Source organism: Salmo salar, chromosome ssa04 (assembly GCF_905237065.1).
Source record: "Salmo salar chromosome ssa04, Ssal_v3.1, whole genome shotgun sequence".
Lineage (NCBI taxonomy): Eukaryota > Metazoa > Chordata > Actinopteri > Salmoniformes > Salmonidae > Salmo > Salmo salar.
In genome coordinates this window covers 6,375,856-6,391,637 of record NC_059445.1, presented here as the reverse complement: position 1 = coordinate 6,391,637, position 15,782 = coordinate 6,375,856, and the positions used below count along the sequence as shown (strand labels likewise).

General features: G+C 42.2%; 1 pseudogene; it reads left to right on the top strand.

Annotated features, from left to right (window-relative positions):
* Nucleotides 1-1,874: 1,874 nt before the first annotated feature.
* LOC123742402 (N-acetylaspartate synthetase-like) lies at nucleotides 1,875-5,064 on the top strand (annotated as a pseudogene).
* Nucleotides 5,065-15,782: the final 10,718 nt, after the last annotated feature.

Genomic DNA, 15,782 nt, shown 5'->3' with positions numbered 1-15,782 from the left:
GAGTGATAACGGAGTGATAACTGGGGAAGCAGTGATACGGAGTGATAACGGAGTGATAACTGGGGAAGCAGTGATAACGGAGTGATAACGGAGTGATAAAGGAGTGATAACTGGGGAAGCAGTAAATATAAAAGTTGACCAGCTGAGGGGAAAGATTCCCGGTGTAAGTGATGCTCGTCGTTTGATGCGACGCAGACAGGGTGGCGAGACTCAGACAGGGTGGCGAGATTCAGACAGGGTGGGGAGACTCAGACAGGGTGGGGAGACTCAGACAGGGTGGGGAGACTCAGACAGGGTGGGGAGACTCAGACAGGGTGTGGAGACTCAGACAGGGTGGGGAGACTCAGACAGGGTGGGGAGACTCAGACAGGGTGGGGAGACTCAGACAGGGTGGGGAGACTCAGACAGGGTGGGGAGACTCAGACAGGATGGGGGAAACAGAAGAATCATTGTCTGTTCTTTTGAGTTTTGAAGATGAGTCTTTGCCTTAAAAAGTGATGTTAGGATATACAAGTTATCCTGTACGAGCGTATGTGCTGAATACATTACGATGTTACAGATGTCAAGCTTATGGGCATGTGGCAGCAGTGTGTAGGAGGGAGGTTCCTAGGTGTGAGAAGTGTGCAGAAGGGCATGAGACAAAGGAATGTGTAGCATTGGGGAAAGTAGTGGTATGTGTTAATTGTAGGGGTGCCCATTTTTTTAAATGTATTTAACCTTCATTTAACTAGGCAAGTCAGTTAAGAGCAAATTCTTATTTACAATGACGGCCTACTGGGGAACAGTGGGTTAACTGCCTTGTTCAGGGGCAGAATGACACATTTGGAGAGGCAGGTTGAGGTTTCTAGGGTTAGAGTAGAGCAGAAGTTGTCATATGCTGAGGCAGTGAAGGCAGTAGAGGAAGATGGGTCAAGGGGAAGGAGTGGTGTGAGTAGTAGATCTGTACCAGTACAGAGGGAGGGATCCTGAGAGGAGTGGTGTAGTAGTAGATCTGTACCAGTACAGAGGGAGGGATCCTGAGAGGAGTGGTGTGAGTAGTAGATCTGTACCAGTACAGAGGGAGGGATCCTGAGAGGAGTGGTGTGAGTAGTAGATCTGTACCAGTACAGAGGGAGGGATCCTGAGAGGAGTGGTGTGAGTAGTAGATCTGTACCAGTACAGAGGGAGGGATCCTGAGAGGAGTGGTGTAGTAGTAGATCTGTACCAGTACAGAGGGAGGGATCCTGAGAGGAGTGGTGTAGTAGTAGATCTGTACCAGTACAGAGGGAGGGATCCTGAGAGGAGTGGTGTGAGTAGTAGATCTGTACCAGTACAGAGGGAGGGATCCTGAGAGGAGTGGTGTAGTAGTAGATCTGTACCAGTACAGAGGGAGGGATCCTGAGAGGAGTGGTGTAGTAGTAGATCTGTACCAGTACAGAGGGAGGGATCCTGAGAGGAGTGGTGTGAGTAGTAGATCTGTACCAGTACAGAGGGAGGGATCCTGAGAGGAGTGGTGTGAGTAGTAGATCTGTACCAGTTCAGAGGGAGGGATCCTGAGAGGAGTGGTGTGAGTAGTAGATCTGTACCAGTACAGAGGGAGGGATCCTGAGAGGAGTGGTGTAGTAGTAGATCTGTACCAGTACAGAGGGATGGGCCAAAAAGTCATATACGTTTCAGTAAGATTGGATTTTTAGCATTTATAGCAATGGTTATCAACTGTACTGCAGGGATAAGTTGCAGAAAATTTAGTTTGTGGTGGTCGCTGCAGAGAAGTATTTGGGTGTGCGAGACTTGACATCAGAAGAGTTACAGGGTGTGTTAAGTGGTGATGTCCCATCCTTTCAGGGTGATGGCATGAGGTAAGACTAAATAGATTTAAATAGTGGAGTTGGGTGGTAATTTTGTTTTATATCATTTTAAAATGAGTGAGTAGTGTAAGATGATAGGGTATTTAATTTATTACATTTTTATTTTTCATGCAAAGTGTAAGGGAGTTGTACTCCAGTCTAGTATGTGGCGGTAATGCAACTAATTGGATGCCAACCGCCGTTAAACCTCATAGAAGAAGAAGAACGTGTGACAGTATTTAACGACTTATGCGAGTCAGTTCACTTTTCCCAGGGAGACACCAACAAAGTTTCTGAGTGAGATAACATGGAAGACAACAACAACGTGACAAGAAAGTACCATCAGAAAGGGACTAATGGATTTAGAACGGACCGTGTGGTTGTGCGTAATTTCGAAAGCGCTGACTATCCGGACGTCGAGCGCATATTCATTGACGGGCTGATGGAGATGGTTCCGGACACCGCGTTTAGAGGGTTAAAACGTCACCCTGAGAGCCTGCTGCTGTACGCCGCTATGACAAGTAAGCGAGATATAGGTCTTATATCAATTTATATATTGACTGTTATTCCATCAATAGGTTACAGTTTTCACTGTTATATGATTGCTTTAGTCTGAGAAAATGTGCTTTTGACAATGGAGAATGTGTTATAAATGTAATAATTTACATTTAGGCTATCTTGACATTTCATCAATACCGTTTGTTATTTGATTGCATTATTTAGTATAATTCTGGGAAATGTGCAGTAGAATGAATAATTTGTGCTCGATTGCGATAGTACCAACTCATTTCCTTCCTGTGACTATTGTATGTCAACATTTTAGATTACTCAATCATCTATTTTTCGCCATGTCTTTTGCAGTTGTTTGTTTTATTGCGACCAAGTCGTTCTTGCTGACTTGTTTGGTGCCTCTCGCTGTCCTGTGCGCACGCTACTACTACAGCAGGAGAGTTGTCCTTGGGTACCTGGAGCGCGCCAAACTCACGGATATGGGCGACATCGAGGGACATTACATGAAAACTCCAGGTAATAGTTTTGGTGGAATAGTTTTTTTTAAATGCATTTGTCATTCGTTTTGTTTGTTTATTTGAGTGTAGTTGGCTTTAGTTTAGTTATATTGCACATAGTTATTTTGTAAAAAAAATGAATATGCACACAAGGTTCAGTGCCTGGTTAAAAGCAAACTTCCAGGGAGGTAAAATAAAACCAGGGCTTCATTCCTGTCTCCATTCTTGAATATAATTACTCATCTAAAATGACATGCTAGTGCCTGTGGATGTGTCACCATGATCCCGCTGACTCCAGGCTCATTTTGGTCAACCCCCATCAATAGAAAATAAAAAGTATAGTAAATCTTTGTCCCCAACAGGATGACCAGTCAGTGATTAGGCTCTTCCAAGAAAAGGATCCATTTAAAGTATAAAAGTCAATAGACAATGACATCAGCTTTTATTAAATGGGAGGATTAGGACATCGTTTGATATAACCCACTATTTCCAAATTCCACCTCCCTTATTTCTCTCAGACTCCTGTCTGTGGGTTGCAGTGCTGGAGGGCAGTGTGGTGGGTGTAGTGGCGGCCCGTGCCCTGCGGGGGGGAAGCTGGCACTGTGGAGCTGCATCGCATGTCGGTGGACAGGCCCTGTCGGCACCGCGGGGTTGGCTTTGCCCTCGGGCGGAAGGTTCTACAATTTGCAGCGGACCGTGGCTACCTCTCTGTCGTCTTGGGAACCACGGCCTACTCGCCGGCTGCTCACCGGCTATACCAGACTCTGGGGTTCCGATGCGTCGGTGTCACCAAGGGATACGCCACTCCTGGCGTGAGCCGGTCGGTTCTGGAACAGCTCTTCTACCGGGTCAGTCATCACCACTACCGGATGGACATGACCGTTCACAAGACTAACACTCACAGCCAACACTGAGCACAGAACAGTGATGGAGCATAGCACAGAACAGTGATGGAGCACAGCACAGAACAGTGATGGAGCACAGCACAGAACAGTGATGGAGCACAGCACAGAACAGTGATGGAGCACAGCACAGAACAGTGATGGAGCACAGCACAGAACAGTGATGGAGCACAGCACAGAACAGTGATGGAGCACAGCACAGAACAGTGATGGAGCACAGCACAGAACAGTGATGGAGCACAGCACAGAACAGTGATGGAGCACAGCACGGAAGTGATGGAGCACAGCACGGAAGTGATGGAGCACAGTAATAAAGTACAACACGGAACAGTGATGGAGCACAGCACGGAACAGTGATGGAGCCCAGCACAGTAATAAAGCACAGCACGGAACAGGGATGGAGCACAGCACGGAACAGGGATGGAGCACGGAACAGGGATGGAGTACAACACACGAGTGCACATGCAGGCAAATGCACGCCGCACACACTCTAACCCAACCCCCTGAGACCCTGAGCACCTTGTTTCACCATTTAGTGAATGGAAGAAAATCTCCAGAACGTAATGTATGTAATCACTAGGTTAAAGGTAAAGAATTGTTCGCAAATGTACCGTTTTTCCTTGTGATTTGAAGAGGTTTCTGTTAATTTCCTGTTCAGAGAATTGGTGGGGAAATGGGGTACGTTCGAGTGCATGGTTTATTCAGGGTAACGCTAGTAGCTTATTCCGGGTGACATGCATGTTTATATCCCAGGTTATTGATGCTTAAAGCATAGCAGCATCTCCATTGAAATGTGTGCTGGTATTATTACATATGTTTATCTGAACATGTCTGTATGGTATATCATGTGCTTTGAATGTTAATTGACCAGATGTATAAGGCTTGGGTATTGCTATAAGAAGCCTGTACTCTCATTGTTTGAGGAACAGGACAGGGAACAGGTCGGCATGCTGCTCGGGTTTGTTTGAAATGCTCTATTTGATCATTTCTGTAAATACTTGCACATTTTGCTGGCTATTATCTTCACTTGCAAATAAAAAGTATCACTTTGGGCAAGAAAAATCCATCGACTTCGTCAGCCTCCTCACTGTTAAATTCCTACTGCATGGTCACCTCAAAAGTGGTATTCAAACTTTTTCAGTTTTGAATTTTCCTGCCAGAATTTCTGGGGACCCAATTTTTTGGGGGGGCAATACTTTTCTCACGACCACAACACACCCCAAATCTAATGACACAACCTTCAAATCTGTACATTACAATTTTTACATCAACAAATAACCTTGAATTCATTACATTTTCAAAATCAAAATAAACAAATAAATATATTTACTCAAATTGTATTTTTTTCCCCAAGTATCTTTCTCAACAGGTCTATTGTCTCATATTTGATTTTGTACTCTGTTTTTGTTCCTAAAAAAATACCACTCAATAGTGTTTCAGACAAAACCAATGTTTCTGCATGAGGTTAACTACATGTTAGCATGAACCGAAGGAGATAGCTAGACACTTTGGGAGGAAACAGTTATCATTTGTCCAAAAGTTGAAATGTTCTGGTCAAGCTCAAGTCACTGAAAGTTCAAGTTATAAAATGCTGCACAGAAGTGTATCATATCCCCCTCTCTCAGAAGCTATAGGGATAAAAGGTATACTTTCATATTCCCCTCTCTCAAAAGCTATAGGGATAAAAGGTATACTTTCATATCCCCCTCTCTCAAAAGCTATAGGGGTAAAAGGTATACTTTCATATCCCCCTCTCTCAAAAGCTATAGGGGTAAAAGGTATACTTTCATATCCCCCTCTCTCAAAAGCTATAGGGGTAAAAGGTATACTTTCATATCCCCCTCTCTCAAAAGCTATAGGGGTAAAAGGTATACTTTCATATCCCCCTCTCTCAAAAGCTATAGGGGTAAAAGGTATACTTTCGGGTAAAAGTAATGATTGAATGTTTAGCTAATCCACAATTCCAAAACATGGAAAATTGGAAGACTAAATGCCAAAATGTGTCTATTCATTACTTTTAAAGGTGTAATCTGTGATTGCTAACTCCATTTTTGCACTTTTAAATTAATTATATACTCTATACTAGCTGTTGATTCTGGAAGAATATAACATAAAATGCAAACTTAGTCACTGTATAGCTTCAAGACATTTTAAAAACTACAATTCTTATGTCATGGATGTTCAGTCATTGCATCTATAGCCCAGTCTCTGAATTTGAGTGGTTACATTTCCCCAGCCCCATCCTTAAGCGGTTTGCCCAGTTCGTTTTTGTTTGAACTTCAGATTGTCCCTTTATGTGTTCAAACATGGTTCTGAACTTTCTAACCCTGTTCGTGTCTTGACCAAAAGTAACTGGTTGTTGAACCCTGTTCAGGAGGAGGGTTCTAGAATAGTTTTTGCCCCCCAATTTTTTTAGTTAATGAACAGTCCATGACAGGCATAGCTAGTAACATCACAATCACTCTGGATGCAACATTAAACATCTCCCCTTTAATGCATTTGACATCCTGCGATCAGGGTGTCAGCATCAGGTAACTCATTCATCATTCACAAGTTTTTATTTCTTGCAAAAATTCAGCCCTCTCTTTTAAACGTTGCTAGCTAACCTATAAATACTGTACGGTTGCTAGCTAAATTTAGGGTGACTATAGCTTATTGTAGGGTCCCTAGCTAGCATATTGTATGTTTGCTAGCTAGCCTATGCTAGGTTTAATAGCTAGCCTATTGTAGGGTCGCTAGGTTAAAACCCCTTGAGGTTGATGTCCGCGCCCCTGTGGAAAATATAATTAGCATAATACAAACATCCCCATCAAAATCTGTCAATTTAAACTAGATGTTTTATTGCATTGGATGTGTCTCAATCCACCTCATCAACCTATGTCATACTTCCGCATCTGTGGTGAAAGTTGACAGAGTTAGAGAGGTGTTTGTCAGACCATGAGACATCCCTAAAATTGGTCTTCTCACAACATCGTCTGTAACCTCAACGGTTTGGCCTACAAACTATTATAACCCCTCGATGGAAAGATGACCCCTCTATGAGACACTCACAAACACGATTGCGTTCTCCGTTTTGCTCTACAACCTCCACAAGCATCTTTGGACTCGTCTGAAGTCGGTACAGCCAATCTGCCAACTTCTGTCTGTAGCGTCCAAACAGTTTGGGCTACACACTGACATGACCCCTCTGTGGAAAGGTGAGACTCTCACGAACACGGACATTTCAGTTGTTTTCCTCTAGAATGCTCACGAGCTATCTGAAGGTCCCCTGGTACCAGTTGAAAAAAATAATGGAAGTATATATGGAGACTGTTTAGTGACAAAAATAAGGGGTTAAATACATGTAAAAAAAAAATCAAATGTTACTGATCATTCTTATATCTCTCAGATATAGGACAGACACTTCAGAACAAACTTCCTTTAGATTTTTTAGGGGGGACTATCTGTTCCATGTAGTGAATCTGTTATTCAATGCATTTGTATGGGCTAATAGCAGTAAGGCCAAATAAAAATGTTCATCAAATAATTGTAATACAGGGCTTAGACTATTATGGGTTAATGTAGAGTGGCTAGCTAGCCTATTGTAGGGTCCCTAGCTAGCCTATTGTAGGGTCCCTAACTAGCCTTTTTTCCCCTAGGTATCCTATTGTAGGGTCACTAGGTTAATGTAGAGTGGCTAGGTAGCCTATTGTAGAGTGGCTAGGTAGCCTATTGTAGAGTGGCTAGGTAGCCTATTGTAGAGTGGCTAGGTAGCCTATTGTAGAGTGGCTAGCTGGCCTATTGCGGGGTCCCTAGCTAGCCTTTTTTAAGGCCTTGTAAGGCCTACTGTATGAGAAGCAAGATCATGTGTTTTACAAGAAACGGTATAGGACTTAAAATAAGTAACACAGTGAAGGGTAGGGGATTCCGCCTTATCACCCTGATACAGCTCCTCCACTTCTATTTTTCTCACACCATACTTTCCTGTTTTTGTCTTTCACATTACTCTCTCTCTTACTCTAGTTTCTGTAGAAATGCAGACATGTAAAATACCTTTTTTTAAAGTGCTGCATTAGCAGACTCAAGTCATGGACCATATTTATCAAACGTGTCAGTGCAGGAGTGCTGATCTAGGATCTGTTTATCCTTTTGATCATAATGAATAAGGTCATGTGGACAGGGAGGACTTGATCCCAGGTCAGTATTCCTGAGATGGTTCATCTCTAGATCTGCATTTGCTTTCCATTGAGTCCAGGTTTGGGTTTATTTCACTGAAGAAGATTCGCTGCACTGTCATTCATGCAGACCAAATTATTTCACAATTAATTTTTTTGAAAGTAAGCTATATGGAGTAGCAGAATATTAGATCATTCATAACCCCAGGTTATGCTTGAGAGAGGGTGTTTTGAAACCCTTCTGTGCAGCAGTCTGCAACTTGAACTTTCAGTTGGACTTGAGCGTGACTGAACTTTAGTTAGACATACTTCCTGTTTCCAATGTGCAGTTTTGGCACACAACACAATGCCATAGATGTCTCTAGTTTTGAGGGAGTGTGCAATTCACATGCTGACTGCAGGAATGTGCACCAGAGCTGTTGCCAGATAATTTAATGTTAATTTCTCTACCACAAAGTTGTTTTAGAGAATTTGTCAGTATGTCCAACTGGCCTCACAACCACAGATCACGTGTAACCACGCCAGCCCAGGATCTCCACATCCGGCTTCTTCACCTGCAGGATTGTCTGAGACCAGCCACCCGGACAGCTGATGAAAGTGTGGGTTTGCACAACCGAATAATTTCTGCACAAACTGTCAGAAACCATCTCAGGGAAGCTCATCTGCGTCCTCGTCGTCCTCACCAGGGTCTTGACCTGACCGCAGTTCGGTGTCGTAACCAACTTCAGTGGGAAAATGCTCACCTTTGATGGCCACTGGCACGCTGGAAAAGTGTGCTCTTCACGAATGAATCCCGGTTTCAACTGTACCGGGCAGATGGCGGACAGTGTGTACGCGTCGTTTGGGCGAGCGGTTTGCTGATGTCAACGTTGTGAACAGAGTGCCCCATGGTGGTGGTGGGGTTATGGTATGGGCAGGCATAAGCTACGGACAACGAACACAATTGCCTTTTTATCGATGGCAATTTGAATGCACACAGATACTGTGTTTCAGTATGATAATGCACAGCCCCATGTCGCAAGGATCTGTACACAATTCCTGGAAGCTGAAAATGTCCCAGTTCTTCCATGGCCTGCATAGATACAAGACATGTCACCCATTGAGCTTGTTTGGGATGCTCTGGATCGACCTTTATGACAGCGTGTTCCAGTTCCCACCAATATCCAGCAACTTCACACAGCCGTTGAAGAGGAGTGCGACAACATTCCACAGGCCACAATCAACAGCTTGATCAACTCTATGCGAAGGAGATGTGTCGCACTGCATGAGGCAAATGGTGGTCACACCAGATACTGATCCACGCCCCTATTTTTTTATTTTTTTTAAGGTACCTGTGACCAACAGATGCATATCTGTATTCCAGTCATGTGGAATCCATATATTAGGGCCTAATGAATTTATTTCAATTGACTGATTTCCTCATATGAACTGTAACTGAGTAAAATCTTTGAAATTGTTGCATGTTGAGTTTATATTTTTGTTCAGTGTATTACCAATGGCAGTAAGGATAGGTGATTTCTGACAACAACAAAAAACGTATACTAATGTTGAAGTTTGAACAGATCAGACTAAACCTACCTACTTCTGGTCTCCCCATCGAGGCCGTTGGTGAGCAGGCAAGAGGTGAGGCTGGACGTGAGGTCTTTGCCAGCGCTCCATTGATGGGCATGGCAGCTTAGATAAGCTCCTGGCCCTCAAAGATACTGGTCACCACACACACACACACACACACACACACACACACAGAGAGAGAACATTATCAGTGTTGGTTATGATTAGCATGGTGGAACCAACCTGATTGCTGCATTCACCTTTCTATTTCACTTCAGATATAATAATATAAAAATACGTTCTATTTGGTTCAAACTTCCATGCTGTACAGTATGGCATTGTTTTCAGAATAAATGGATGCAGTTCAATGCATGATTAATATAATTATTATATTAATATACGCAACCGTTCAAAAGTTTGGGGTCACTTAGAAATGTCCTTGTTTTTGAAAGAAAATCTATTTTTTTTGTCCATTAAAATAGCATCAAATTGATCAGAAATACAGTGTAGACATTGTTAATGTTGTAAATGACCATTGTAGCTGGAAACGGCTGATTTTTCATGGAATATCTACATAGGCGTACAGAGGCTCATTATCAGCAACCATCAATCCTGTGTTCCAATGGCACGTTGTGTTAGCTAATCCAAGTTTATCATTTTAAAAGGCTAATTGATCATTCAAAAACCCTTTTGCAATTATATTAGCGCAGCTAAAAACTGTTGTTCTGATTTAAAGAAGCAATAAAACTGACCTTCTTTAGACTAGTTGAGTATTCAGAGCATCAGCATTTGTGGGTTCGATTATAGGCTCAAAATGGCCAGAAACCAAGACTTTCTTCTCAAACTCATCAGTCTATTCTTGTTCTGAGAAATTAAGGCTACTCCATGCGAGAAATTGCCAAGAAACTGAAGATCTTGTACAATGCTGTGTACTACTTCCTTCACAGAACAGCGCAAACTGTCTCTAACCAGAATAGAAAGAGTGGGAGGCCCCGGTGCACAACTGAGCAAGAGGACAAGTACATTAGAGTGTCTAGTTTGAGAAACAGATGCCTCCCAAGTCCTCAACTGGCACCTTCATTAAATAGTATCCGCAAAACACCAAACTCAACGTCAACAGTGAAGAGGCGACCCCGGGATGCTGGCCTTCTTGGCAGAGTTGCAAAGAAAAAGCCATATCTCAGACTGGCCAATAAAAAGAAAAGATTAAGATGGGCATAAGAACACAGACACTGGACAGAGGAACTCTGCCTAGAAGGCCAGCATCCCGGAGTCACCTCTTCACTGTTGAGACTGGTGTTTTGAGGGTACTATTTAATGAAGCTGCCAGTTGAGGACTTGTGAGGCGTCTGTTTCTCAAACTAGACACTCTAATGTACTTTTGCTCAGTTGTGCACCGGGGCCTCCCACTCCTCTTTCTATTCTGGTTATTGCCAGTTTGTGCTGTTCTGTGAAGGGAGTAGTACAGAAGTCTGACATTCTAAAGTGAAAATGACAAAGTTTAGAAGGCTTTTTATACCTTGAATACAGAGTGGGGAACAGGGGAAGTGTGCAGCAGGGAACACCATTCTGGACAGAGAGGGGAACAGGGGAAGAGTGCAGCAGGGAACACCATTCTGGACAGAGTGGGGAACAGGGGAAGAGTGCAGCAGGGAACACCATTCTGGACAGAGTGGGGAACAGGGGAAGACTGCAGCAGGGAACAGCATTCTGGACAGAGTGGGGAACAGGGGAAGAGTGCAGCAGGGAACAACATTCTGGACAGAGTGGGGAACAGGGGAAGACTGCAGCAGGGAACACCATTCTGGACAGAGTGGGGAACAGGGGAAGAGTGCAGCAGGGAACACCATTCTGGACAGAGAGGGGAACAGGGGAAGAGTGCAGCAGGGAACACCATTCTGGACAGAGAGGGGAACAGGGGAAGAGTGCAGCAGGGAACACCATTCTGGACAGAGTGGGGAACAGGGGAAGAGTGCAGCAGGGAACACCATTCTGGACAGAGAGGGGAACAGGGGAAGAGTGCAGCAGGGAACACCATTCTGGACAGAGTGGGGAACAGGGGAAGAGTGCAGCAGGGAACACCATTCTGGACAGAGAGGTGTTTGAATCAGGTGTCAACTTGACGTCACTGACCCTGAAGGGTGAGAGCAGAGAGAGTGAGCTGTGTGGGAGGACAGTGACAGTAGTGGACACTCCACATCTGTTCAACAGTGGCCTCTCTACAGTGGCCTCTCTGAGGAGGAAGAGCGAGAGAGAGGAGATGGAGAGGGCCATGTCTCTGTGCACTGGGTTTGCATGATGCTTGAGAAAGGATTCCTGTATGCGACAGAAGCAGCAGCCCTGCTGTCATTCATTAAACTCATTGGAAGATAACAGAAGGACACAAAGCATCTCACACTTCTACTTTGGATTTGACTGGGATTTATTTTTAGGATGTTAATGAACAGTTTATAAACCAGTGAACAGTGATAATAATAATAATGAAGTACTTTAAATGTCTGTCTAAACACACTTCCCATTTCACTCCTCGAATGATTAAAGTCAAGAGTCTGAATTGAGTGTTGAGTCTAAATGAAACATGTATGTACTAAAAATATGTCTTGTTTAATCTGAAAGGGATTACTTGGGCATTTGATGTACTGAATTCTACTGTCCCTTTGTTAATTCTAAAAGTTATTAAAATGTATTCCAAGTTTCATGGTGCCAAATCAAAATATACAGTAGTTACATTGATCCTCTAACAAATGTATGTGTCTAAATACAGTATGCTTAAAAACTCAACTAAACCATGGGTGATAATGGATGGCAGGGGAAAGTGTCATACATATCATGTAAGACACAGGAGGACTAAGGGCAAGGACAGGGCAGCCACCTGAGAACAATATCTGTGTTCATAATCCTAATACCTCTATATGAACTACATTTGAACACTGGCTTCTTTTAAGGCATGAACTGGTATTGAAATAAAACAGTCATTTTAACAATGCTAGTTATGCATCTTGAAGACATTCATCCAAGGACCCCTTGACTTGCATCACACACCCTTACCGAATATATTCTTTTTGGTCATGAAATCATGTGACTTATTTTTAGAGAAAAGGATTCCTGTAAATGCGCCCTGCTACAAGCAGGAAACAAGTTGTGGACGAACCAGAAATGTGATATATCTATAAAAAAAAAGATTTAAAAAAAGGAAAGAAATGTGACATATCTGTTCGATGGCAACCCTGGATGAATGTTACCTTTTCTAACCTATCATCTTTTTGGCTAACAACATTGGAACATTCTAATCTTTAAGGACATGAACTTGCAGAACAGGTTCAGGCTAAGTATGGTGCCATTGTTTTCAGGAAGGTGTACCCAGGGCGATAAGAGGGACCGGAGGCAGATTTAGGATAAGGGCAGGTCAGCCACTTGAGCACAAAACTGCCCTACAAATGCAAAGAGCAATAACTGTGCAACCAGGGAAACTGAGAAAAATGGCTTTAAAGGGGCAATCTGCAGCTGCTATATCCATTCTGAACGTATAAATGAACAATACAGTACATACCCATTGATTCTAGAAGAATATAACTTAGAAATGTCTCATGAGCTTAGTTCTAATGTCGTGCCCCATCAGAACCCAAAATATAAGATTGTTTTACTCCAACGTTTGTAAACTATGTAAACACTGTATAGCCTCAAAGCATGATTAAAGTATACTTTGATATCATGGATGGTCAGTCCTTTCATCCATAGCTATGTCTATGAATTTGACAGTGGTTACAGTGTCGCTTTGTTGTTGTTTTAACTGGCGATCGGCCCTTTAAAGTGTTTTTGCTGTCCAGACTAGAGTATCCCAGCGGCTGGAGGGTCGGCCTTCTCGCCCGCTACACTTTCTCTCCAGTAGCACTCACTTCACCAGCTCAGGGCACGCCCCGCCCGGCCCAGCATGCATTTCTAGTCTACTTGTGTGCTGCTATAGCCCCTTGCTTTATCTACTGTCATGAAGTTCACTAAATATTGTCATAAAGAAACTGATAAAACACACAGGTGCCAAATCAAGGTGGCTTACAAAGATCAAGAGCAAGAGAGGGAGAGCGATGACGTTATGTCCACAACTAAAGAATCATTGTGGAAAAAAGACACATATCACGAAAGCATGGTGGGGTACTTACTATGTGCACATGCTAAAAGAAAGATGGCTAGCTAATTAAGTGTGTCATTGTAGTGAAGTATTTATAAACTACAAATCAGATCTCTTAAAAGTTTCCTTCATTTTTGTTATATTATCTATACAATGGGCCATAATTGATTTTGGCCAAATAGGCCTGGCATATTCACAACTTTTAATCTTTCCATTTTGATTGGGATATTTTTGTCACGATTGTCGTAAGGAGTGGACCAAAACGCAGCGGGAAAATGTATACTCATCTTTTTATTTGAATAAGGAAAAAAAAAATAATATGTATAAAAAACAAACGACTCCAAACATTCCCATCAGGTGCAACAAACACTAAACCAGGAAATAACTACCCACAAACCCCAATAGAACAAACACCTCTAAAATAGGACCTTCAATCAGAGGCAACGAGAAGCAGCTGCCTCCAATTGAAAGTCAACCCGATAAACAACACATAGAAATAGACCAACTAGAAATAACATAGAAATACACTAACATAGAACATAACCCAAACAACCCCGAAACACCCTAAACAAACATCCCCTGCCACGCCCTGACCAAACTACAATAACAAACAGCCCCTTTACTGGTCAGGACGTGACAATTTTGCCTGAAAACCTTTTTACCTACCTATAGAAAAAAAACTGCATCTCCTCCCAGCCTGGCAAGAGTGGCCAAAAGGGTGTTTAGCATCCCCAGTGGCTCTGCAAGTGTGAAGAGGATGTTCTCCACTGCTGGTCTGCTCTCCAGCATGAGCCTGAAGACACAGACTGGCCAAACCGGTGTTTCTAAAATTGAATTGTAAGGCACTGAGCATAAATAATTTGTATTTAAATTCTACGTAAGTCACAGCCTATATGTGCAATTTATAGACTACAATGATTTGATACAACAAATTTTTTAAATGCATAGCGCTTAATGTTCCTGACTTCCTACCAGCCTAGTATGTCGCACTAGCAAATGCTTCACAATGTATTTCTTTGAAGGCTATAGCCTTGAAATAATACAGGCAACTTTTTTTATTTCCGTTCCTTCTTAGGCTCCCCGTCTGGTGCCTGACCTATTTAGTGTTTATAGGCTGTTTATAGGCTGTTTATAGCCTATTTGAAATGATGAGCGCTTCTTACATTCACTTTCATCCAAATCATATGGTTTGGTTTCAATACTTCAAAAACAAATGCTAGGTCTAGGTAGTAACAAAAAATAGATGGGTGCTGGTTAAATTGTGTTTTTAATGAACAGAGCGAACTAACTGAATGATGGTTGAACTCACATTGAAACTCAAATACCCAGATAATGGTAAGAAAGGAAAGTTAGCTAACTATCTAGATCAGTCTGAATAAAAACTATCCAACTAGATCAGTCTGAATAAAAACTATCCAACTAGATCAGTCTGAATAAAAACTATCCAACTAGATCAGTCTGAATAAAAACGATCCAACTAGATCAGTCTGAATAAAAACTATCCAACTAGATCAGTCTGAATAAAAACTAACCAACTAGATCAGTCTGAATAAAAACTATCCAACTAGATCAGTCTGAATAAAAACTATCCAACTAGATCAGTCTGAATAAAAACTATCCAACTAGATCAGTCTGAATAAAAACGATCCAACTAGATCAGTCTGAATAAAAACTATCCAACTAGATCAGTCTGAATAAAAACTAACCAACTAGATCAGTCTGAATAAAAACTATCCAACTAGATCAGTCTGAATAAAAACTATCCAACTAGATCAGTCTGAATAAAAACTATCCAACTAGATCAGTCTGAATAAAAACTAACCAACTAGATCAGTCTGAATAAAAACTATCCAACTAGATCAGTCTGAATAAAAACTATCCAACTAGATCAGTCTGAATAAAAACTATCCAACTAGATCAGTCTGAATAAAAACTAACCAACTAGATCAGTCTGAATAAAAACTATCCAACTAGATCAGTCTGAATAAAAACTATCCAACTAGATCAGTCTGAATAAAAACTAACCAACTAGATCAGTCTGAATAAAAACGATCCAACTAGATCAGTCTGAATAAAAACTATCCAACTAGATCAGTCTGAATAAAAACTATCCAACTAGATCAGTCTGAATAAAAACTACTGAGTGCGTAAAACAAGTGCGTAAAACAGGAATAGATGTCTTAAGTTGGGATAGGGTTTCAAGGTTGAAACATTCA